Here is a 24,911-nt window from a genome sequence, read left to right on the forward strand (position 1 = left end):
ACAAAACAAAATGTAAACATACTATTTTGTTTTACTGCAGCAGGCAGAAGGTCTTAATTCTTTTTGTCTAGCTGCATTTGGTCATTTTCCTTTTGCTTGGCCTTCCAGGTCATTCCATTTGATTTAAAAAAAAAGGGGACATTTTATTTAAACATTTTCACATTGTATTTTATGAGACTGAATGTTTTCTCTCTCCTCTTCTTTCTCAGTTGTATTCTCTCAGCCAGTTTATGAAAAAAAGACACATGTTCCTGTTTCAGCCAGGGAGGTTGTGCATCTGTTGACACTTCAGAAATAATCAGTTTAGATTTCAACAGCTGATTAGTGGTCAGTTCTAACCAAACTGAAAAAGAACTCTTAAGAATGGTAACAGATATTATTTTACTTGGTTGTCTGTACAGAAACATAATAATGATCATTTTAAAGCAATGCTATAGTGATAAAAGGCATTTGGTATAGTTATGTTTTTCTTTATTGTACTTCAAAGAAGCTGTCAAAACATTTTGTGACCAGTCTGCCAAGAGTAATTATTCCAATGTCAATGATAAAAATTTCCTTAAGGTCCTTTCATTTATAGCAAATCTGATGTTAGAAAAAAATATTGGTCAAATTCCAGGAATATCCTATGTGATCTGCTAAATAGTTTCACGGGCACTCTAGCTTCCACATTGAATTACTACTGAATGTAAGAACTATAGCTAAGGGGATCAGTGTGGTACCCAAGTACTGATTTGCCTGAGATAGGAAGCCGTATCCCCATGAGCTGGAGCCAAAAGGAAAGAAGAGATGTGTGTTTTAAATGCACTTGTTCAAACACTTACCTGGTTGACCTTATATTTCTCCAATAGTCTATAGAAATAGACTAGAAATAGGATCAGAGAACAGAACAGAATCGATAATACTAATAGAAGAAGTAGAAATAAAATCAGAAAGCATAAAACTGATTTAGAGAATAGATACTGTAGGATAATTATTATGTATCTTAATCAAGTAGTGAGTATTTATTGAATACTTACTTTATGAAAAATATTGTGTAGAGGAAGAACAGAGAAGAATTCATTCTTTCTTTGAAGGTGAAATATAGCAGAGAGAGAAAATAAACAAGGAAACATTAAACATGAGTTGAATATTTTCGATGTAAATTAAGACAGTCAGGCAAACAGCAGAGCTTCCCAATTATATCCATGTAATCAGAGCAGAGTGTACACTGATTTCTTAGGAAGAATTGGAGGTGGTCTGCCTCCTAGTTAGATTCATAGAATTAATCACTTTCTTCCTGTAGTGTTGTCACCTATTTCTATAATACAGATCTGTTTGTCATTCCTCTTCCTAAAAACCTTCATGAATCCCCTTACCTAAGGGGGGCTTTAATGAGCTATGTTACCTATAAAGAGCTAATCAGCTCTTTAGCATTTTATGCACTCCCTTTATTAAACAACACAATCTGTCTTTTTATCTTCATCTCTTGACGTTCCCTCTCACATACACTGTGCTTCAACCACAGACCCTTGCGTGTCTTAAACATAAATTCTTTCAAATTGCCTTGTCTATGCGTAAACCCTTCCATTTTGCTTGAATTTCTGTCCCTTTTTCCCTATCAGGCAAACTCCCGATCCTTCTTAAAGAGCAAATGTTACTGCTTCTTTAAAACTTTAGTTACTCTGTATTCCTGTAGCACTGAGTATATACCTATCTCTACTAGAATATTTAGCACATTCTGTTGTCTTGTTTTACGTCTGTCTCCCACAGTACACATTGTGATCCTCCAGGGCAGAAACTGTTCTGGTTCATCTCTGTGTCTGTAGTCTTGCCACTGTATATGGCATAGAGTAGGTGCTTCCCTCCCCAGTGTTTTATGAACAGATGACTAGGGCAGAGTAATGGGATTTCATGAAGTGGATGGGAGTGGGCACTGCCCTGAGGAAAGGCAGTTGGAGGTGACTCCTTTAGCTGGGAGGAAAAGAAAGAGATCAAATAGTAAACACCAGTTTTGATCAGATTTCACCTGCTCTTATGTAAATGGGATGCTGAAGGGATCCATATAGGATGGTCACTTCTGAACCCAGATCTGTAGAGATGGTCTGGCACTCAACATTCAAGCCTCTTCAGGCCCTGCTTCATGCGCTTGTTCTTGTTATTTGGAGCTAGCCAAGATGGGTATGTCTGTAGGTAGGCCTCATAGTAGGCTAGAGTATTAATAAGAAAAATTGCTATGGATTTCCTTTTATATGTCATCAGTAAGAGAATAAAAAGTAGTGGTACACCCTTTCTTCTTTGTCCGCCTCATGTTTCTTCACTCCCACACTTGTGTCTGATCTGTTTGTGCTGACTCATGGTTTTAGACTTCTAATGGAATTTCCTCTGGCTAAACCTAGGGAAATTTGTCAGCTCATTCATTTGCCCTTTGTTAAGCTGACCTATTTCATTAAAAAAAAAAAAATGAGGTTGTGGTGGGAGAAGTACTTAGAAAGCAGGAAGGGGCATGCCACCAGTGCCCCAGCAAAGTGTATGTAGATAAGGCTAGCTGTGAAGTTTACGAATTGTCCTTGGACCTCTGTGCTATTCTCTCCTCTCTCTTAGCACTCCCCTTTGAAAACCCACTTCCCTTGCGGCCCTGTCTTTCTGCTTTGCTGTCCCGCTCAGTCCTGCCGTCCTTTCAGGGTTGCATGATTCTGATATGTATCTCCAGAATCCCTCTTCATTCAAATAAAAACCTGTCTATGGCACAAGGAACCCTTTTCTCAGCTTTCTGTCCCATCAGAGAACAAGTCAATTAAACTCATTTGAGCTGTGATTTTAGGAAGTCACATAAGTTTAAGTGGATCATTGTTGTTTTAGGGTAGCATATGTGCTTTTTTTTTCTAGAAATTCAGACTCAAGTTGTTATAATGAATTTCTAATAATGTGAATTTCAGATACCAGATCACACTGGAGGTTATGGAAGAGAACTTTGGGCCCACGAATATTATTATTTTGTTTTCTATCAAAATAGTAACATGAAAATAACTGTTTTCCCAGCCCAAAGGTAGTACCAGACCTGAGTTGAGACTTTTTCTTTTGTGAGTATAGACTATCAACACTAAGGACTAGTTTTGTTGTTTAAAAAAAAAGTTAGAAAATATTAGGATCTGGAAGTGACTCCTTAGCCATTCTTTGACCCTGTTGCAGTAATTTTTGGGGGGTAGAAAAAAAGTTCCAGGTGGTTTCTGTAAAGCTGTATAAGAACTTAAGCTAATACTAAGATTTGAATCTACCTTTTCCAGGTTGTTGGACTTGGTATTATTTACTTTTATTGTAATATAAAAAAATTTTGGTTATGGTTTTATTAATGCAGAGCACATTTACAAATGTCTCTGAATACTGTGTAAGTATGCGATTGATAATCTCAGACTGGAGACCCCCCTAGCCTTTGTCTGTTGATAAGCAGCACTCAGTCATACGTAATGCAGACAAGGCAGGCTCATTTAGTATTGTCCACACTTGTCAAAACTCAGAAAACCACAGCTTTTAAATATCTGTAAAGATGAAAATGCCACAGGTATAAAAATATATTTTGCAAAAATATACCACACATTTCTATTTTAGTTTCCAGTGTATTTTCCTAGGGAAGAAGGGATATCTGATTAGTTGGACGACACAGAGAAAGAAGTTCGTAGTATAACAGGAATTATCTTTAAGTCCATTTGTAAACCACTTTTCTTTTTTATTAAGAGTGTATTTTTCTGTATCCTGAATATGATGGTGGTTTCATGTTATCTATACATATTGTAGACGAGATGCTAGAAGGGGAAAAAGCTCAATTTTTCTTTATGATAATTAAAAAAATAAAACAATAGATTGAAAGAATGCAATTTTCATTTGAAATCATGGTAAACTGGTTAATTTCTAAAATAACCAGTGAAAAAGCTTAGTTAATGTGACATTTAGCTGATTGATAGTATTAATAGTATTATGGAAAATAACTATGAGGATATACATTTCTAATCACAAATCAGAGCTTGAGGAAAATACTTTTCCCATATCATCAGGGGTGGGCAACAGAGCTCTGGCAGTTACAGCTCTGGTGCTAGTGGCGATAAGTACAGTTACAGTGATTGAGGAGCTAGATGTAGGGGATCAGATTGAGAGCTGGGAGAGGACTGACTGCAAGTAACCATTAGAGAGCCTGGCCTTAGCAGGCAAGGGTCTTGGCTATTGGGCAATCATCATTGTATTGATGTGCCCGGCATTTTGCACATAATAGATGCTCAACAACTCTTGACTAGAATTTAGGGCTTAGGTACTGCCCAGGTTCAAATCCCAGCTGCATTTACCATCTGGATAAGCTACCAAGTGACCTTGGGTAAGTTGCTTACCCTTTCTGTGCCTCTGCCCTAAAGAGTGTGAAGAGTGTGTCTCTCAAAAGGTTGTTGGGAAGACTTAATGAGGTGAATCATGAAGCTGTTAGCAAGAGTTTGGGGTGCGTAGTAAGTGATCCCATAAATGTGCAATGCTGTTATTGAATAACCATTGGATGAATGGCAACCACTTCTGTTACTTTCTGTGTTAGAAACAGCGTTGAATGACAGTGGCTCATTTATATGTTCGTTTGTTTATTGGGGTCAGGAGCTTTGGTGAAATTTTCTTTTATGGTACAGCACAGAGCACTCAGATGTAAAAACTTTTAATGTTGGCTTCTTTCCTTTCCTATATACCTTTAATCCTTTTTCCTACTTAATTTTACCTTAGAGGCCATTGAGTAAAAATTATTGAGTACTCTAGTTGTTTAGAATATGGGTTAATTTTCCTGGGCTGTGATTATTGGATGTGAAAATAATGATTTCAATAAAATATATTTTAATATATACCTTATTGTAAATGTTTTTAACAGAATAAATGCAGGTTCATTAGAGGGAAAATATGTATACATGAGTAAAAAATAGAGAAAAGCACTCAATCTCATAATCAGAACCAATTACTATGCAAAATAATAATAGAAATTCTTATATAGCATTTTCTATGTGTCAGGCTTTGTTCTAAGTACTTTGATTATAATTTAACAACTAAAAGTATCTTTTCAAGTCATTTTCTATGTCTATGTAAACATATGAATAGCTGGGATCATGTAATAAAAGTTGTTTATGATATGGTTATTTTTCCCTTAACAGAATATATTAAATGCTGTCTCATGTTGCTAAGCACATATATACATTAAGATTTTTAATAGCTGCAGAGTATTTCATTCTGTGGTAATGTACCTACTAGTACATCTTTTTGTGCTTCTGTAACCAAGGGAAGAGTTTACAACTTAAGATGTTGATAATGTGACTTTGTTTTTCCTGCAAGTAGTGTTATTAAGCAGAAAGTCAATAAAGTACCATTCATTATTTTATCATATTAAAAGAGGTTCAGGTAGTGCTTTGGTATATCTGAGTTTTACCCTGTTGTTGTGTATCTGCTCTACCAACCAAGAAAACTGATATTACACGGCTATTTTTTCCATTTTCCACCCAAACAATATGATTCTGAGATAACTATTTCTTTTTTAAATGTCTTAAAGTAAAAATAGATCTAAGTGTTTATTATGCCATGTAAATACTTAGACATTCTTCACTTACTGGCATCTGGCATGTAGCATTTCTGTTATCTTTTGGTTTTGATGGAAAAAACTTGGTTTAGTGTCAGTTATTATTCAGTGATAGTAAATGGGACATATTTGTTGAGATCCACATGGTTTGAGTCATGCAATGCCTTTATCTCTCCCTTTAATGCATTTTTAAGGCAGGAGATGAGAGTGATGGATTGGTTTCGGGGTGTGAACACCAGTCTCTGATTGTAATTTGGGAGATACATGGATGTAAAGTTGATGGGCAGGCTTCCATTATTTCAAGAACCTGTACTGATTAGTCTGCTCTCATATTGGGAGACTTCACTATGAAAACATAATTTTTGCAAGTGGCATAGAAATAAAAGGAAATAATTTATCTGAGGTTTAATCCTTCAATTGCTTCAAGCCTGTAGAATTTCATCTAACTATTAGAACAGCATGTTCATTCAGGAGGGAACTAGAAGGTTTTTTTCCTCTCCAGTCATCATTCCCTTTCCTCATACTTTAAATAAGGACCAATCAGGACCAATTCATATATAAGGCATAAAAATGTTTGATTTTGTTTTCCTAGGCCAGTGCCTTGCATAAACTAAAAGTTCAGTACATTTATTAAATGTTGAGAAAATGAAATTAGAGAAAAACATACATGGCAACATGAAATATGATTTATTATAACATGTGATTGTATATATTTATTATGTGGCTCTTTCACAGCTACTATGTCTCAGCCTTACCTAATTTAGCTGTAATTTCACCTTTTTAGAGCCTGTTTGAAACTTATCTTTTGCAACTCTTTAGAGTTAATATGCATTTGGTTTAATTTTTAGAAAGCTCTCCCTGAACAGGTTTATGCTTTTGTTTCCTAAGAAGTTTATGCTTTGGTCAAAGTCATATTAAATTAGATTTAGTGGATCGGATCTTCACACATTTGAAGGGACTTTCTGAGGAATCTCTTACCTGATTTTCACACTCTCTTTCATATACTTTATTTTGTGAATGCATTTGGTTCATGCAATGTTGACATCAATAGTCAATTAATATGATCACTGATAACTGATTTCTGAAATCCATCCAACAGGAAATCAATGGGTGAAACATAAAAGAAGAAAAAACAATACAAACTTACTTAATATTGTATTTAATCAAAGTACTCTTTTAGGTTTTTTTTTTCTGTAACAATTTACAGGTAGGATCCTGCAAAGTAAAACTATAAGAGTACTTGTCAGAGTAAAAAAAAACATTTTGTCTCTACAACCCACATGGACACACACAGACACCTTTTTATTTTAGAAAATGGAACTGGAGATATCTCTGAAGAAGATAACACATTTTTCAAGAACCCCTATTATTATCATTAGCGAACATGAGCATGAAAATTCATTGAAAGTTTTCAGTCTGCTGTTTATTTGTACCTAAACTTTGGAGTGGGTTTCAATGTTGAAGTAATTCAAGTAGATATTTAAGGGCAGAGAACAAGGTTCAAGGTGATGTTTAGGCAGGACTGATTGTTACAGGTGTATTAGGAAGAGGGTAGTGTTGCATTTTCAGTGGGAGACAGGTGTTCTGCCAGCCTGCTAGCACTTGCCATCTCTGTGATAAGTATGAAAATATTCATTTACCTTTTTTTTCTGTCAAACTTGTGTATCTTGCCCCTCCTTGCTGAATAGATGTCAAATTTGAGAATATAATCCCAGTCAGTATTAGGAACATGCTAGCACTGAACAAACAAAACCTTTCCCCACTACCACAATTAGAAAAAAATGCACAGAATGTCAATAAGTAGGTACAATTGAAAGACACACAGAGAGAGAAAAAATAGAGAAACAAAACCTCTTATTTCAAAAGTAAATTAACAGACAGTTGCATAGGTAGGAGGTTTCTTGAGATTGCACTTGAAATTAATGTAACATGTTTACCAGAGGTAGCCTACATATTAATATCATTTGCTATGTATAGTGGATAGATTCCAGCAAGCTGACAGAACAATAAAATTATGTCTAATAAATACCTATTCTCCATTGGCTCCAAAGTGAACTTTGGAGAGTCCCTGGAATACTAGGAGTTAAGGAGGAAATAAAATTACTATTTTCTCCAGACTGGACTTAAGATGTTTATTCGCCCAAATAACATAAAGATTAGGGTACTGCCAGCCTACCATTTTAGCTGAGTTAGAATTGTGCCATCATATATCTCATGGATTGTCCCTTGCTAGAGCTGGGCCAAGAGCCAGCATGGGTGTGCATTAGACTTGGTGGATGAAATAGACTCAGATTTTTTTATTGTGGGAATGATCACTGGATACCTATGCCCTTTCATACAGATCTTTACCACATGCCTATCCCCACTTCATTTTGAATCCCCTATGAATTAGCATATAAATCTGGAGGAAGCTCTCTGTACTCTCTAGGGGGATACTTGTTCACACCACCCTATTAGTACCACTAACGTCTCCTGTAGGAGTTCTGGATAAGAGACATTGAACTTGTGTTTTCAGCACCTTGGTCATTGAGTTCCATATGACATAGTTGTAGGCATTTGAGGGTACCATTGCCCTTTTCACTACTCAACCAAAAGCAGTAAAGAGTAGGGGATGGTTCATAAGCCAAAAGGTTTTCCTAAGTATTTAAGAAACGTTGTATAGAAGTGTCTATCAAGTTAACAGATTCAAAAACCTGGCTCATAAGACAACATCTACCAGAGATATTTATATATTACTGTGTAGTAGTTAAAATGTATATAATTAAGAGTCATAATATATGTTGACTTCTTTATAAGGTACTAGTAGGCAATAAGTTTTTAGCATGCCCACTGATCTCATAAAGCCCCTAGAAAGACTTACATGCATCTGTATTTTAAAAAGGGAGAATAAAATGGAGACTTTAATACTTATCTAATTCAGCAAATATTTATTGATTATCTCCAATGCCTTGAAAGGGAAGATATGGTCCAGATCACATATTTAGATCATATTGGAATGCTCATAGGTATTTCTAATAGAGGATAGGAAGTATATATTTTAAATGATTTTTTTCTCAGTTTCTTTGTTTTAGGGATGTTGTTTTTCTTTTGACAATTGTTGAGTCAAGGCAAATATTTTATCAAAACAGTTACATTTATTATTAAAACATGCATTTTCAAGTATAAGCTCATTAAATCTTTATACCCTATGAGGTAGATACTGTAGCCCTTGTCTTACAGATGAAATATGGAGGTACAGTTAAAGCCATTAAGAGGTAGAACTGTGATTCAAACCTAGGTTGTCTGACTCAGTAATCCTTGTTCTTAGCTACTGTGACAACTTTTTCCAAGCTATAGATTGCAACTTATTATGGGTTGGAAAAATCAGTATAGTGTTTTGCAACTAGCAATTTAATTAAAATGATATGGAATAAAAATAATAGAGTATAGGATATCACTATGTATAGTAAATATATATTATGTGAGTATTCTTTTATGAAACCATTTTTCATAAACATATGAGTATATATTTAGACACACATAGATATACATATGAGTTAAAATAAAAAAGGCATTTCTGACTGTGTATCTCAGTGAAAAAATATTTGTAAGCCACTGAAATACACTGTAGAGCCACTCGAAGCCTTAAAAATCGAACATGTTCAGCAAATCTTTAAGTTGAATTCATGTATTATTAAACAATTCCCCCCAAACACACACACACACACACACACACACACACACACACACACAATGTTAGGCTAAAAAGCTTCTGCTAAGCATATAATTCCTTGTGGAGTTGGAATGAAAATGTTAGTCTCATAGTTCTTAACCAATGAAACTGTAACAGTCCAACATAATCAATTAATTCATATCATATCCCAAACCTAATGTGAAGTCCCATTCTCCAGATCTTTCTGGTTATTAATTTTTTTTTATTGCTCTAAGATTTGGCCTCTTGTAATTTAATACAGTCAAAAAATAATATTCCAAAGTAAGTGACAATTCCTATAAAGTAAATTAGTAATCAGTTGAGATTCCAAATGGGTTTATTTCAGCAATGCAAGGATGGCTCAGTAGTAGAAAATTTGCCAATATATATCATATTAAACTATGGAGAAAAATCATATGACAGTGAAAATAACATAGGATTAAATTAACAGCTGTTTTTCATACTCAAAATAGAATTTAAACGAAAGTTCTTCAGTGTGATAAAGTATACTTATGTCATCTCCAAAACCGTTATTATTGGTAGGAAAACACCCAAGGCATATTCATAAGCATCAGAAACAAAAAAAATTTGGTCCATTTCCAATATTATTTAATATTATGCTGGAGGAAACTGCCAATGCAGTTAGATAAAAGAAAAAAGGGTATAGAAATGAGAAAGAAAAAGGTAAAATAATTGCTGTTTATGGGAAAGATTTATGCCCACAAACTTCAGAGAATCTGTTGAAAAATAATTACAAATGATGAAATAATTCAGTAATAAGGAAATTCAAAATTAATACAAAGTTTCATTGAACTGCATAATATTTATATTAAAGAATATGCAAAAGAATACTTAAACATGGAAAGATATACTATTTTATTTTACAGGTAGACTCAACATCATCCATATCTGAAACTGAACATCAGGATAAGCTCTGAACTGGAACAAAGATTTCAATATGAAAGATGAAACCATAAAAGTAGTAGAAGAAAATATGAATTTCTTATGGTCTTAGTATAGAGAAGTCCTTTTTAATAGAATTTAACATCCAAAAGTCAATTAAAGAAAGATTAAAATATTTGAAATTTTGCAAATCTAAAATTTCTACATGGCAAACAATATCATAAGCAAAACCAAAATATAAATGACAAGCTGAAGACAAAAATTGCAACTCATTATGAATAAAAATCTAAGTTCCCTAATAGATAACAGCTCCTAATATAAATGGTAAAGAAGTCCTATTAGAAATCTGGCCAAATTATCCTAACCCGTAGTTCACAGAAAAATGCTATTGGCTTTTACACATGTAAATTCTTTCTCAACTTCATCTAAAATAGGATAAATATAAACCTACATTGACAGCATTTTTAACTGAATATACAACCAAAAGTCTAAATGTGTAATAAACACACTATTGGCAAGGCTACAATGAAACAGGTCTTTCATACATTGTTGATGGGAATATAAATTGGTATAAATGTAAAATAGAAAAAAATAGAACAAATTTAGTATTCCTGTTTCTACAAATTTCTTACATTTCTAAAATGTTAAATGTACAGATTCATTTCAGTATTGTTTTTAATAGCAAAAGAAGAGAAATATTTTGCAATGTCCTTCAGTAGAGGACCAGTTATATAAATTAGGCACATCAGAAGTGGAATATTATGCAGGTGTACAAAATATGAAGGCTTTTATGAATATGGACAGATTTCCAAAATATATTGCTAAGTTACAAAAAAAAACAAATGCAAAATAAAATAAGCCACATTTGTTCAAAATAGAAAAGAATCTCTGATAGTTACAATGTATATAAAAAGATATACAAGAAAATCATACACTGGTTTCTTGTTTTGGGGGTGTGTAGATAGAGGGATGAAAGCCGAGCAGATAGGGGACTTGGATGGAAGCAAGGTTCTTCCATATATATACTTTTTTAAACGAAGACTTAAAAAATTTTTTTTCAAGCCATGCAAATATATATCTAATTAAAAAAGAAAAGAAAGAAAAGATAAACACTAAACAGATGAACCACACCATCCCATGTTAGTTTGTTGAGAACATAATTTTCCTATAGAATGGGGCAAAAATGTCAGCCCCATAGTTCCTTGTGAGTCAAACTGTAAGAGACTAGCATAATCCATTAATATGTTTTATTTAGATGCAAGTTCCTCACACTCTTATCACTTGTTGATGGTTTTATATCTTGTATACATTTAATAATTTTAATTCCATTCTATGTTTTAGCTTCTTGCACTTTTAATTCCATCCAGCAATTATTATCCAAAAATGTATGTAAGTGACAGTTTAAAAAAAATTCAATTGAACAAAACTCAGGGCTGGAATTTAAAATTTGGCAGATATTATTGTCCAACATTTCTGAAAATTATATTATTATTAAAAATCTCTGTATATATTTTATCTTGCTTATGCTTATCTACTTGAAGTATAACACTGACAAACTGCAGTGCTACTTTGCAAAACTGCAAAGATGATGGTAATAGTGGTAATCTTACGAGTTTATCTTCATTAGCACTAAAATACAGTTTATAAATACAAATTTATAAGACATGAATATATAGATGAGAACTTTGAACATCTGTTCAATATGGAATTCAAGAGCTACATCTTATGTTTTGGTAGGATTCACTTATTAGCTGTATGAATTATTTAACCTTTCAGAAAATTGGTTCCTTAATTTGCAAAAAAAGGTACTACTAGTTACTCATAAGGTTGTGGTCAAGATTAGAATGAATATCTTTAAGAAACACATAACATAATAGATACTGAATACAAGCATTTATTGTTCCTATGACTATGTTAATCATGATATGTGGTACTAAAATTGCAAGGTGAATGTTAATAAGGCAATATGCACAGTTTGCCACTACCTATAATATTTGATTTATTTGAATAAAACAAAGGAGGAATTGATTACAAAATTTTCACTCCTATAAATCTGTCTGCGTACAATTTTCATTTACTGAGAGTTTAATAGGATTAACTGTTAAAATCACTTTTAAAATAATTTACTCAAATTGAATATTATATAGAGAATTACCTGTTAGATATAAATCCTTTGAAATATTTTAAATACTGGTTGATTGTTTTTAAAAATGGCATATCCATTGGATAGAATAAGATGTAGTATTGGAAATCATGTGCAAAGATAGTTATGGTATAGGAAATTTTTAAAATACAGAAATTTAAAAGGTCACGCAAGTTTATATAGTAGGACTTCAAGATGGTAAGTAAAAGCCAACTATATGTAAGTGTATTTACATTTCATAAAGACAAGATGGGAAAGATAATACAAGTGTTAATTAATAGTGGTCATCTTTGAGTGTTGGAATTGTGGTATCCTTTTCTAGATTTCTAAATTTCCTACAGTGAATATGTATTGCATATATATATATATATATATATATATATATATATATAAAACAGTGTGTTCTTACATGTACTTTGAGAATGGATTCAGGATGAGTAGAATCTAAATATATGTACCTGCGTCTAAAGAAAAATAGTTAAAAGCTATATTAACTCTGTTGGTGGAATCTTATTCCAGAAGAGTGGAAGTTGGCACCTGGAAGCACTCTTGGCATGTTTTTGTATTGAGGAGGGGTTTATTTTGGTAAAGTAATACTACCACTATAGCCTGATGGCTACTGCGGTGGGATCAAATCTCAGGTCACATCAGTTCAGTAGCTCAACATGTAGCTCAGCTCTCTGAAAACTGTGGGCCACCCTAAGGGTTCATAGAAGGTGATCTCTATGTCTTTTCAAGCATGTAAACCTGCTTAACAAGACCAAATACAGATCACAGGACACTGGAGATGGTAAAAGTAGCATATGAAGCTAATGTAAGCAAGGTTATTTTGTGCTGTGTAAATGCAGGAGAAATTTAAAAACTGTGTAAAGTTTTGTAGAACTTCTGCTTAAGTAAAACAAATTCCTTTCCAGTGAAATTATTCAGCATCTTATATAGTCTTCATTATTTCATTTCTTAGTAGCTGGTGTTATTCTAGTTGAAACCAGACATAACAACTGTTTTGAATACTTTTGGGAATATTTCGTGAGTTAAATACTGAAAATGGTGTCTTGTCAGTTTCTACTTAGTAATTTCAGTAATTTTTTTCTCAACTTATATTCACTCCATCCTCCTGACAGTGCAGTTTGGTGTTACCTTTTGCCTATTTTAGGTTCATGCCCCTGATACTTTTCATTTCATTTCATCATAGCTTTTGAGAGATATTTCAACCCCCTGTATTTTAGAGATGTGAAAACTGAGACACAGAAAAGTTAGTGAATTGTCTAAGGCTGCACAGTTAGTAAAGAGAAAACTTCAAGTGTTTAGACGTCTAGTTGGGCATGTTTTGGGGCTCTACCATGTTCCTGTTACTCTTGAAAATTCTCTAAAATATTGTCAAGGAAAGGTCTAGGATTTTTGTGGTCTCTCTCTCCAAGGATTATAGAAATATGTGTATATGATATATATTTAATTATTTTTTTCTTCCCTACATATCCCTGAAAAAAGATACATGTATATATACCAGGGTGAATTATCCAAATTATCACTGAAAACAGGTAGAATTTAGAGACAATTCCACAATTAGAATTTTGAGGTTCTAATGGCAACTGGAAAAAAGCATGTATGTACATATACTTAAAATGAGGAATACAGTTTGTCTGGAGTTCAAAGATTCCCCTTTCTCAGAAGCTACAACCTTGCAGCCATGAGATCTTATAATTATCATCTCTTTCTTGAAATAAATGTAATAAATCTCACCCAAGTAAGAAATAATTCTTTGTTTTCCTGCCTTGCTTAGCCTTATAGTTCTCAAAGCAAGGGATTCCAAAGTATCTTTGGAAGATCATTATTTTGATTGCCTTTTATTAACAGTCCAAGTGCTGTGTGATGGCCTCTTTCATTATGTGTCTGAGGGAAAAATTCCTATACCATGAAGTACATGCAGAATTCTGATTTACAGTGTTTGAGAGGAGGTAAAAAAAAAGGATCTTTGTGCTTAAGTGGTGTTTCTGAATCTGGGCAGGCTAATTAGCCCAGTCACCCATATGATATAATTAATATCTAAATACATGATTTTTTTCCCATTAATCAACAGCAAGATATATCTGTTCTTTACCATATGATGACTTGATGGGTGAAATGATAGATATTTTGAGTGAAAATCACATTAAATTTAAAAAAATATTTTAGCTTAAAAGACTTAAAAATTAGAGAGTACTTTTTAGTACCTTTGTCCAAGTATTACATATTAATCACATCTTAAATACATGCATTATTTAATGTGGTCATCACAGTACTAATGTGAACTAGATACATGAAAGTGGCACCTGAGATACTTTAGTTTTAGATTTTCCAATAGCAAAAGGACTTTTAGTTGTTTGGTGTCCGAATGGAAAGCCTAATAAAAACAAGTACTTTTTTCTTAAAAGTAGTTAGGCCATCTTTTCATTTAGAAAAAGCAAGAATGTCTTAAATTAAACAGGAAAAGAGTTTGGTTCCTTCTTTCATAAATTATTTTTTAGAAACCACAGAAGAAATAAAAAAAATTATAGGATCTATGTTAAAATACTTAAGTACTAAATATTTAAATACTATTTTCAGTCATTGTAGTAATGCCTTCTTTATAGAAGTAGCCAATTATAAAGTTTAACAATTTAAATAAATGAGGCGTGGTAAATTTATAAAATAGAATCACTTAATTCTTATCACTGTATTTCTGGTTACAAAAATATACAGATTGAAGAAAAAGTTCTCTAACAGATTACACATTTATCTTTTGCCCCAGAGATGTTTTATTACCCGAAGTAGGCAACAATTAAATAAAGTAAAAGAAGTTGTTTTCAAAAACTCCTAAAACTTAGTGCAAACATTAAATGAGATAAAGAGTTTCTTAGAGAGTTTGGTTAACCTGTGAGCTAGAGCATAGCATTCTCAAAACAGAGGTTTTGAACGTGATGCCAATCTATAAATAGTTTGGGCTGAAGTTTTTTTTTTTTTCCAGAATTCTGATTTACAGTGTTTGAGAGGAGGTAAAAAAAAAAGGATCTTTGCACTCCAGTCTTTTGATTTCGGTCACAATTTTACAAGTTGGTAACTTTTCTATAAATTTTAACTGTTTAAGACAGTTAATCAAGTGATTTGGGAAAGTTTGAGTGTCTGAGAGATGATATGATGTATTCAGTATACACAAAACTTTTAGATAAGAGAAAAACCAGTTCAGGAATTAGAACATCATTCCTTCATAGGTATGTGTGTTTTCCTTTGCTACTGTGGTATTCTGCCCCCTCCTTCCCAAACCTCTTGTGTATTTTCACTAATAGTGATGTCAGGTTCTTTTGGGAGCCTTTGGAAAGGAAAACAGCGGGGGAAGGAGAATTGGATCTTTGGGGAATGATAGGGAGGGATGGCAGTCTGGGGAATTGGTTTCTATGGGTAGCTCATGGGAGAGAGCTCTGCAGAAGGAAAGTCAAATCTTTTGGGAGGTTTAGGGGAGTAAAGGGTCAGGAATTGGACATTTCAGAGAGTTATTGGAGTTGAAAGAGACAGAGTAATGAAGGAATTCTTTTGGATACTCCTCAAAGGAGACCAGTGAGGGAAAGCAATGAGCGCCTCTGAGACGATTCTGGGGTAGAAGCAAGGAGGGAGGAGGGGTGGAATCTCTCTACTACTTCTGTCATTAGCTCCCCTTAGGTCCCTGGTGTGAGGAAGGATCTAGATAGCTGTAGTTACAAATAGGTTGGCTATGTAAATCTATTTGTGCATGTGAATGTTGTTCTGATTTCTTCTTCTTTTTACTGTCTTATCTGTGTATGGGAATGGCTGAAGGCTTTATTGCTATCGGTGCATTGCACGCTATGTGGATCTTTTAAGGTGTGACCTTATCAAAGTTGGCATCTAAATGCAAAGGAAAATGTAAGGCAAGCTTGTTCTAGTTGGGGTTCCTGTCACCAGACCATAGCAATGTGGAACAATGGATATGTTACCTGGATTTATTGGGTACATGTAGAGTCCCCTTCCATGCTTGTCCTTATCAGTATTTCAGATAGTGCTCAGTACTATGTGAGTACTGTATGTTAACATGAACACCTCCCTCCCGTTCTCTCCTTTTCCATATCTTTTATGAATATGTTAGGGGGATGGCTTTTGTTTGAGTAGTTAGAAAATGTGGAAAAACAAGATTACAAGGTCAGGGTGAAAGTAGTACAAGATTGGAAGAATGAAACTCTTTTTTTTCACTCAAAGTAAAATGATACTCTTGGCTCAAGGCCAGAGAAACACAGGAGTTAGGATGGTGCAGACAGGACTGGCAACAAGTTTGTTAAGGAATGGGCTGCGAGAGACTTGTCTGCCCTGTGGTTTACTGTTGTATTTGAGTTTTACCTCTTTGTTTTTGTCTGTTGGAAGCAGTGGTAGAGAAATTACATTAAGCTTTAAAACCACAGCAAAACAAAACTTTTAAAACACTTGTGTGGTAGCCTAAGAGACTAGCAGGTTCTGTTTTAACTGTACTAAGCATGTTTTTCTGAGGGTTTGAAGTACCTCTGGGTATGGAATAGTTAACTCTGTTTTTCTCCTTCCATTTTATCTATATTGAAAATAGAAATCTGAGTGTGTGAGTATTAAAATAAAGAAAACAGCACAGTTTTTATGCAGAAAATACATATGTGCCATTTATGTAGGTAACATTCCTTTTATTCAATACATTTCAAAATATTTTATTCCTTTTAGAAAATTCAAAGTAATTTTAACTTTTTCCTTATAAGTCTAATCACTATATTTGTGATTGACAATTGTACAACATATACTTCTGTAATAATTGTTCTGTTATAGCAAACACATATACACTTTAAAATAGCTCACTCTTAAGCACCCTTTGAATTTTGTATTGCATTATCATTTTCTCTGATTAAGCAAGGTGTGCAAAACAAGCATTTATTGAAGATCAAGATGTAATTTTATTGTTAAGAAAACATTTCCTTTCAGGGAATGAAAATGGCAGTAAGACATATATTTTCCCATTCTTTCCTTTAAAAGAAATCCTATTTATACTTTGCTATCTTATATTCATTCATTGATTTTTTTTCATTCAATGTTCATTTTTTGCCCACTAAACTTATATTAAGCCTTTCCTTTTTAATCTGTTGATTAGACAAATCAGAAGGTTATCTTTTGCAAACATTAATAAAATATTTTTTATTAACCCTTTATGATTTTTTTATTAGGTTGTCAGTCTAGGTTTTGGAGACTGACAGTCATAGGTTAAAATCCAAGTGTTTCTGTTAGCTGTGATAAACATGTATATGTGTCTGTCTATCTATCATTGGTTACCCTAAAGAATAATTAGCTACTGACTGAGTGACCTTGTATGAATAAATTAATATCTCTGAGCTTCAGTTGATATACTTGGATAAAGAGAAGTGATAATACTTAATATTTTTAAAGATTGTTAGAGTTAAACTAGATGTATATCAAAGCCTCCTATTTAGTATTTGGGACATAAAATAGATGCTCACTTACTTATTATTTATAATAATACAAATATTATGGAAATGCAAATAATATCATTATTGTAACCACTATATGGACTTGAGCCTCCAGTTAAATCCTTGCTTCCATGCCACCTTACCTCTTATTTTCCATTACTGCCTACCCCAAAATATCCTAGAGTCAAAAAGAACTGTTTTTGGCCGTGCCATTTGTCACCCTTACTTGCATCTTGATGCCTTCCTGCGGGCTGTTATACCACGGCGGAGCAATGCCGAGGAAGCACTGCCTTCTCCCTCCCCCCCTTTCCTCTGGTTTTGGCGGTGTGACAGCAAGTGTGAAATATTAGATTCAGTAGACTCAAATTGAGACCCTTCCCTTAAATATCATATATAGTCTTATTAAAAGTCATGTTGCTGTATGCTGTGGGTTTTTATACATTTGTTTTGTTAGTTTCTGATAATGAGTTATTAAAATCTTAAGAGATTGACATCTTATTTCTTTTTAAAAATGTATATTACTTGTATGTCAGAAACAAAGAAGAGATACAAACACTAAACTTGTCTTGGTGAATTGTGAACTGCTCTGATTTATTTTTATTTGTATTGCATTTAATGGTCAAGTACTGTGCTGCACTGTGCATTTTAATTCAGTATTGAAAATTCAGTCTGTAAGTTTTGTCTTTTTCCACTTTCTCTTTATGCTTCAAAAGCTTCTATTACCTTTGCTCCAGCTGGATAAGAGTTGGGCAAACAGATGCCTTGACAACTGCTAACAGTACCACACCTTGGTTTTCCTGGGTACAGAAACTAGTCAATTATTTCTGGTATTATACACCTGTCCCCCATCTGTATGATGCAACTCATAAATTACAATTAAAATATATTAAAATTGAAAAAAATGAAAGGATCATAACTTTAAAAATATGTATGTGCTTCTTTCCTGGTTGTACCAAAAAAGTGAAAAATCATTGTAGCAGATTCAGGTCTACAGTCTAGAAATCACTTGTTGGCTTGCGTGGTAACACTATTCTTCTAAGTACCAGTTTTGAATACTAGAAACTGGTCATGGTTCAGTTATCTGAAATGGTAGGTGTGTTTGATAAGGGAAGAATTACATTATTTCCTGCTTCAGACAGAGCTAAAGTGAGAATAAAGTGGTGAGAGTGTTCCTTTGCACTTTAGGTGTGAATGTACTATCATTTGTGCTACTGCTTTGATTGCCACAGCTACTATCATTAGCATCTTGGATCAAACATGGAACAAGTTGTACTGTATTTCTTGTGTGATGGAATACAGACATTGATTAAAAGTACTCTGAAAGGCGCTAGATTATTCATTTGATAGATGATTATTGCTTATGTTGGGGTCTTAAAAGCTATTTTCATTTGTGGATGTCAAACATTTTTAATCACTGCTTTTTGAAATGGAATATAAATTTAATTTGGGCGTCTGGAAGGCTTTTCTCCATTTAAAGAACTTGTTTTTTGTAATCTCATATTCATAGGCATAATACGTAGTGTCAGTCACTAGGAAAACCTCAGGCTGAACAAAGGTTATATACATCACAAGTCCTTCTCCAGGTGCATTCATGAGGGGATTGGAGTGAAGGTATCTGTTCCATTTCATCTCTGATACCTTTTCGGGACTACCTTAGGTAAGGAGACTTTTAGTTTGACATCCAAAAGAAGAAAAACTATTTCAGATTGGAGAAATAATGAGTAATGCTAGTTTAGAGACTGCCTCTTACCTTCCTTTCCAATCCCAGTCACTATATAGTGTTTTAAATAACCAATAAAAACATTTCATGGTTTCTGAGATTTTTTTAAAGGCAGGCTTGAATGGTATGAATTGATTTATTGATAAATCAAACTTTCTCACTATAGACACAAAAAATGTTTTCTATCCATCTCACTTCATTTCATTGTATTAGTCTTTTCTTAGGGATAGGAATATAGGAGATTTTCTTTCATCAACAAAAGGGGGATATATATATATATATATAGCCATATGTGTATATCATCAGCTCTAAAAATGAAGTTCAACTGTGTAAGTAGGCTCTATATTGCTATTTGCTTTAATGCCAAAACTGATAAGAAGTTGTGTTGAAACCATAAAAGAAGAGAAAATACATAATAAGCATTATATATTCTATAAGAAAAATGAAACATTTTACTATATTATTGCCTTTGTTGGCTTTATACTATTGGGACTTCTCTTTGACTCTGTACAGGTACATAGCACTTAAAAAAAAGTACTAACTGAAGTAGTGACATGTTCTGCTAAAGCTGCCAAGTTCCAAAATACATAGTAGTTAGATTAGTGTAAAGAACTTCATTTAATAATTTACATGTAAACCTGTGAGGGTACTCTTACTTGTTTTTCATGATTTATTTAGTGATTATTCTACAGCATAGAATTTACTGTATACTGCCCTGTTCTAAATCAGTATTAAATTAAAATCCACTTTCTTTGTTCAGTAACCTTTTAAAATAGTGTATTAAATGTTATGTGTTTTTTATGAAGGGATCAGTATAGTACATTGGCTATTTTACTGTTTTTTTGTATCTAATTTGAATTCAGATTCATATAAGTGAAACATCATCAATAAGAGAAGGGCTTTTAGTTCTTAATTTTAATTTGTTTTGTCACAAAACAGTCACTATCCATCATGTTTAAAAACAAGCATTCTTTATAACAGTCCTACTTAATGTGTAGTTTGTGAACTAGGAAATGTTTGTTACTGACTGTCTTCCCTAAGACAAATATAGGAATTGAGTATTTAAAACCTTTATGTACATTTGATAGAGTAATAAAAATCGGGAGCTTGTGTTTTGCATTTTCAGTTTCTCTTTTATTATATATAAAGGCATTGGTCTTTGACAATTGGCAGTATAAAAAACAATGTGGTCCTTCTTCATGAGTATTTGACAAGCACCATTTTAGAAGACATAAGGAGAGTCGTCTATGTGTTCAGTGTCAGTTACCTTAATTGCTATACATTAAAATGTAACATACCCCAAACCAACTTAAATTATTAACCTACTTGTTTAGATAACCATATAATTTTCATAAAGGAAACTAAAGTGAAAATGAAAACCAACTCTTTATTTTATCTAAAGCAGCAGAACTTTTACTCGTGCACCTAGTAACTATCATCACAAGTGCTTACAATGTGCCAAGTACAATGGGTTTATTTCCCTTAATGCTATAAAAGTGTAATGATGTGGGTTCTAAGATGAGGATTGGGGGAGGGGTTGTTAAATGTGTAAATTTTGTATATTAAGGTAGGAGACGGTGTTTTCTAATTTCCATCCCATATTTTTAGGATTTTATTTTTAGCAACAGGGGGAAAGAGATTGTTATTTTTTTTGTAGATTTTAATATTTTTATGTGCATCATGCTCTAAAATCAGGAGTTGGAAGTACAAGAAGAAGGCTCAAGTATTTGTAGATCTTCAGTGGTAAGTTGTCACAGGAAATTAAGATGAGGCTTCCTCACACATATTTATTTTTGGCTCAGAGTTTGCTACTAGCAATTACTGGTAAAAGCACAAAATTTTAGGGATAGCATGTTCAAGTTATAGGTGATACTGTTTGCAAGGTGGAATCCTCCCCCAAAAGGAGAAGAGATGTGATTTTTTGAATGGCATCGCTACTCTTCATGTGGATACATGCATGTAATGTTTGCATCTAATAAAGTAATACTGAAGATACTTTCTCCTTCTCCAACCTCTTCAATAATCTGTTGCCACTTTATCTTTGCAAATGAAATGCAGGAAGGAGGAGAGGGAGGAGAGAAAGCCTTTGAATCTTTACCAGCGGATGGGTAAACTCAGTTGATTTATTAGATGCTTTTCTCCTCTAAATTTCTATAATTAAGTTAGTTAATATTTAGTTGGATTTATATTTTGTCTTCATTTGGTTAACTCTACAACTGATCATTGATGTGTCCATTGCCTGATACCCTTTGGACTGTGTTTAAAGATTGAGGATAAAACTATCAAGGGCAAAACTAGAGTAGGTGACTGATTCCTGATTCTTTGTTGTCCTTGAAGACACTGGATAATGGAGCCACCTGCATGTGCCTGCATGTGTTGGATTTTGTTAGTTGGATCCAGCTCCAGCAAAGAGACAACTGAGGTCACGTCAGCACCTTGGAAGGCTGGGAAGCTGGAACTGGAGCAGCTGAGCCAATCCCCAGACAAACAGGTTTTAACCAGGACAGACTGAGAGAGCGCTTTGCTTTGGAGACTTTGCTCTTTACCTAAGGATGTGATCTATTCACATCTTTTCCTTTTGCCTTTACATTTTTGCAAAGAATAGGTTACTTATGAAGACTTATTTCTCCTATATAGCAAAATGTGATTGCCAATTTTATGTTAGACTTGAGAATTTTTTTTTCTTCTTCAAACTAAGAAGCAAAGGAAACATTAGTTCTTTGATGATATGTAGAAAGACCATTTGTGGCAATAGTAAAGGAGACCATTTGTTGTCTATAAGCATTTTGTGTTAAGGCTAAATGCAGATTAAGTGTGGTGCCTGCCTCAATAATGTGTTTAAATATTTCCAGGTTATGTAATATCAGACATGCAAACCTATTTTGACTCAAGAATGAGCTTTTCTTATAACTCTTATAAACAGAGACTTTAATTCTTGTCTCAGCTTCTTCACTGGCTTCCTTTCTACAGTTTTGTGTATCCCTTTACCGCTCTGTAAATTATTTCCTCTTTAGTAATATGTAGGTCATTGGTTCTCAACACTGGCTGCATATTAGAATCATCTGGGGATGTTTAAAAAATACTGCTGCTTTGGCCCCACCCCAGACCAATTTAATCAAAATCTTCAGGGGTGGGGCATCTGTAATGATTGTTTAATTTCTCTAAATAATTCTGGAGCAGAGTGAAGGCCTTTGATACAGAATGATACAACTGACCTTACTTCTGGGATTTTCTGGGATTAATTCATACTTACTATTTTGATTACCCTGCAAAACGTACTCTACAATTCATGGTGTCTTTTGTTTTTAAATATTGAATTAGAAGAGGGTACTTTGATATAGTCCCGTCCTTTTGGCAGATTCTATTCAACTGCTAATAGGGTGTAAAAATATTTGGTGATGGATATTGTAGATATGTAATTATATTTTATCACACATTTAATTACAAATAAAAATTTATTTTATCAGCAAGTATATACTGATACAGAGAAGAGTGAAAGAGAGAGGAGTGAATGGCAAAGGAATAATGTTTATTGAATAAACATCTGTGTGCTATGTGCCAGGTTCTGTAATACACTAACCTCTAGTATAGGAATCACTACTCCCCCTTACACATGAGAAGTCATATCTTAAAGATTTTTAAAATTAAATTTAATTGTATTTTTTGGGTTAATGACTGATCCTTAAAGCATCAAGGTAACACATTTACTGCACATAAAGGCTAAATGTGGAGGTTCTGGATACTTAAAAAAAAAAAAAAACACCAGGAATGAATATCAGGATTTAAGATGTTGGCAAACATTAACATAGTAAAAAAAACAAAAAAAGTTCAGAGAGAGAATTGGTGTTATACTTTACAGATTATATGCATAACTGTTTGTTTAAGGGCTACCACAGATTAGCTTGAACATCTAAAATGATTCCATAGTTGTATTAACTAGCACAATAAACTATTTTACAAAGTATACCACTAGCCTTGCTGTTACTGATTATTCAGTGTGTTATCCCTTAGTCTTAAAATGTAAGGACAATAATAGTTTGTTTTTTGGTGACTGATACTAAAATGGCACTTAAAAAATTTTTTTATCTGAATAGTTTGCAGAACAAACTCATCTTTATTATGTTTTGATGATAAACAAGAAGAAATTTTCGTCTCTGTTTGTGGTCAGGAAGTACACATTAAAACAGTGAAATAACATGTTTCACCCATGATATTAAAGGAAGATTAAAATTGTTGATATTATTTCACATTGCTAACATTTTGTTGGTTTGTTTGATAACATTATGGTGACATGGATGTTTTCACATGTTTTCATTCAAAGAAATGTAAACTGGTGCCTCATTTTGGAAGGAAATTTTGTAGTATATATCAGAACTTTTATAATGTCTGTAACTGGTTTTTGACATACTAATGCCTCTTTAAGACTAATTTTAAACGAATCAGGAATGCAGAAGTTGATGTATAAATATAGTCACTGATCATTATTATTAGAAATTATTTTTGGAAGCAGTGTTCAAGTAAATTGTGGTTATTCCATAGATGAAGTAACACTAGAAAATTGTGTTGATGAAGATTTTCTTAATGAATTAGGAAATCCTTAGACCAATATAGAGGAGTAAATAGTATTTAGTATATATTGAATATACATACAATATGTATATAGTACATATATGTATATAATTTGTTTACTACTAATATATATATAGTCTCAAATCTTATTGAAAAGAAATGACAGAAAGAGACATGCTAACCTTTTAAAAGTGGGGGTAGGTTTGTGGGTGTTGGTATATGTATCTGTGTGTATACCAGTTTTATATAATGAGGACTTGTTGTTTTGATAATCAGAAAGAGAAAAAATATCACAGTTTACATATAATTATCAGCTGCTTTATTTGGGGGACCAGGCTTGAATTGCTATTTTTAGACATTTTTAGATATTTCTATACATTCTTAGGGTCAATCATTTAGCCATTAAGTTTGTGCAATGTGTATCAAGTTTAGAGTGTGATGCTTCATCAAGCACTTTATCCTCAGAGAAAGGGTGTTGTTTCTTGAGATTTCAGCTACATCTTTTCCAGTACCTCCTCTAGGCCCTTCTGGGCATATCCTGCAGGTTACATTCTCATAGGATACGTGACGTTCAGTGGTCACAGTCATCCAGAGACGAGTTCCTTACAAATATTCACTAGTATTAAGGAAACTGCAAATGGCATATTTTTACTTCAAGTATTAATATTTATATTTTAAGTATCTATAGTTCTATCTTTAGTAAATGGAAATACTATCCTTAGATGAGCTAGAAATACTAAATTAGGAATTTCCCCTGAGTTTTGGTTCTGCTGAAATGCATGTAATAACTTATTTTTTCAGATTCAGTGACATAGTAAAGTATACTTAGCACAAATTGAAATGTCATTTTGTTC

General features: G+C 33.3%; 1 protein-coding gene across 20 annotated transcripts in view; it reads left to right on the forward strand.

Moving 5' to 3' along the window:
- The window catches only part of IKZF2 (IKAROS family zinc finger 2), a 149,332-nt gene that overhangs the window by 28,870 nt on the left and 95,551 nt on the right, over nt 1–24,911 (forward strand). The window contains exon 4 of one of the 20 annotated variants that reach the window (XM_057503585.1): nt 21,826–22,093. The exons of 18 other annotated variants lie outside the window; for them this stretch is intronic. The gene's annotated coding sequence lies outside the window, so the exon portion shown is untranslated. Of the gene's footprint in view, nt 1–20,645; nt 22,094–24,911 lie in introns of those variants that run through there. One more of the 20 variants, XM_057503586.1, reaches the window with a different exon arrangement.

This window comes from Manis pentadactyla, chromosome 6 (genome assembly GCF_030020395.1).
Source record: "Manis pentadactyla isolate mManPen7 chromosome 6, mManPen7.hap1, whole genome shotgun sequence".
NCBI classification, from domain to species: domain Eukaryota; kingdom Metazoa; phylum Chordata; class Mammalia; order Pholidota; family Manidae; genus Manis; species Manis pentadactyla.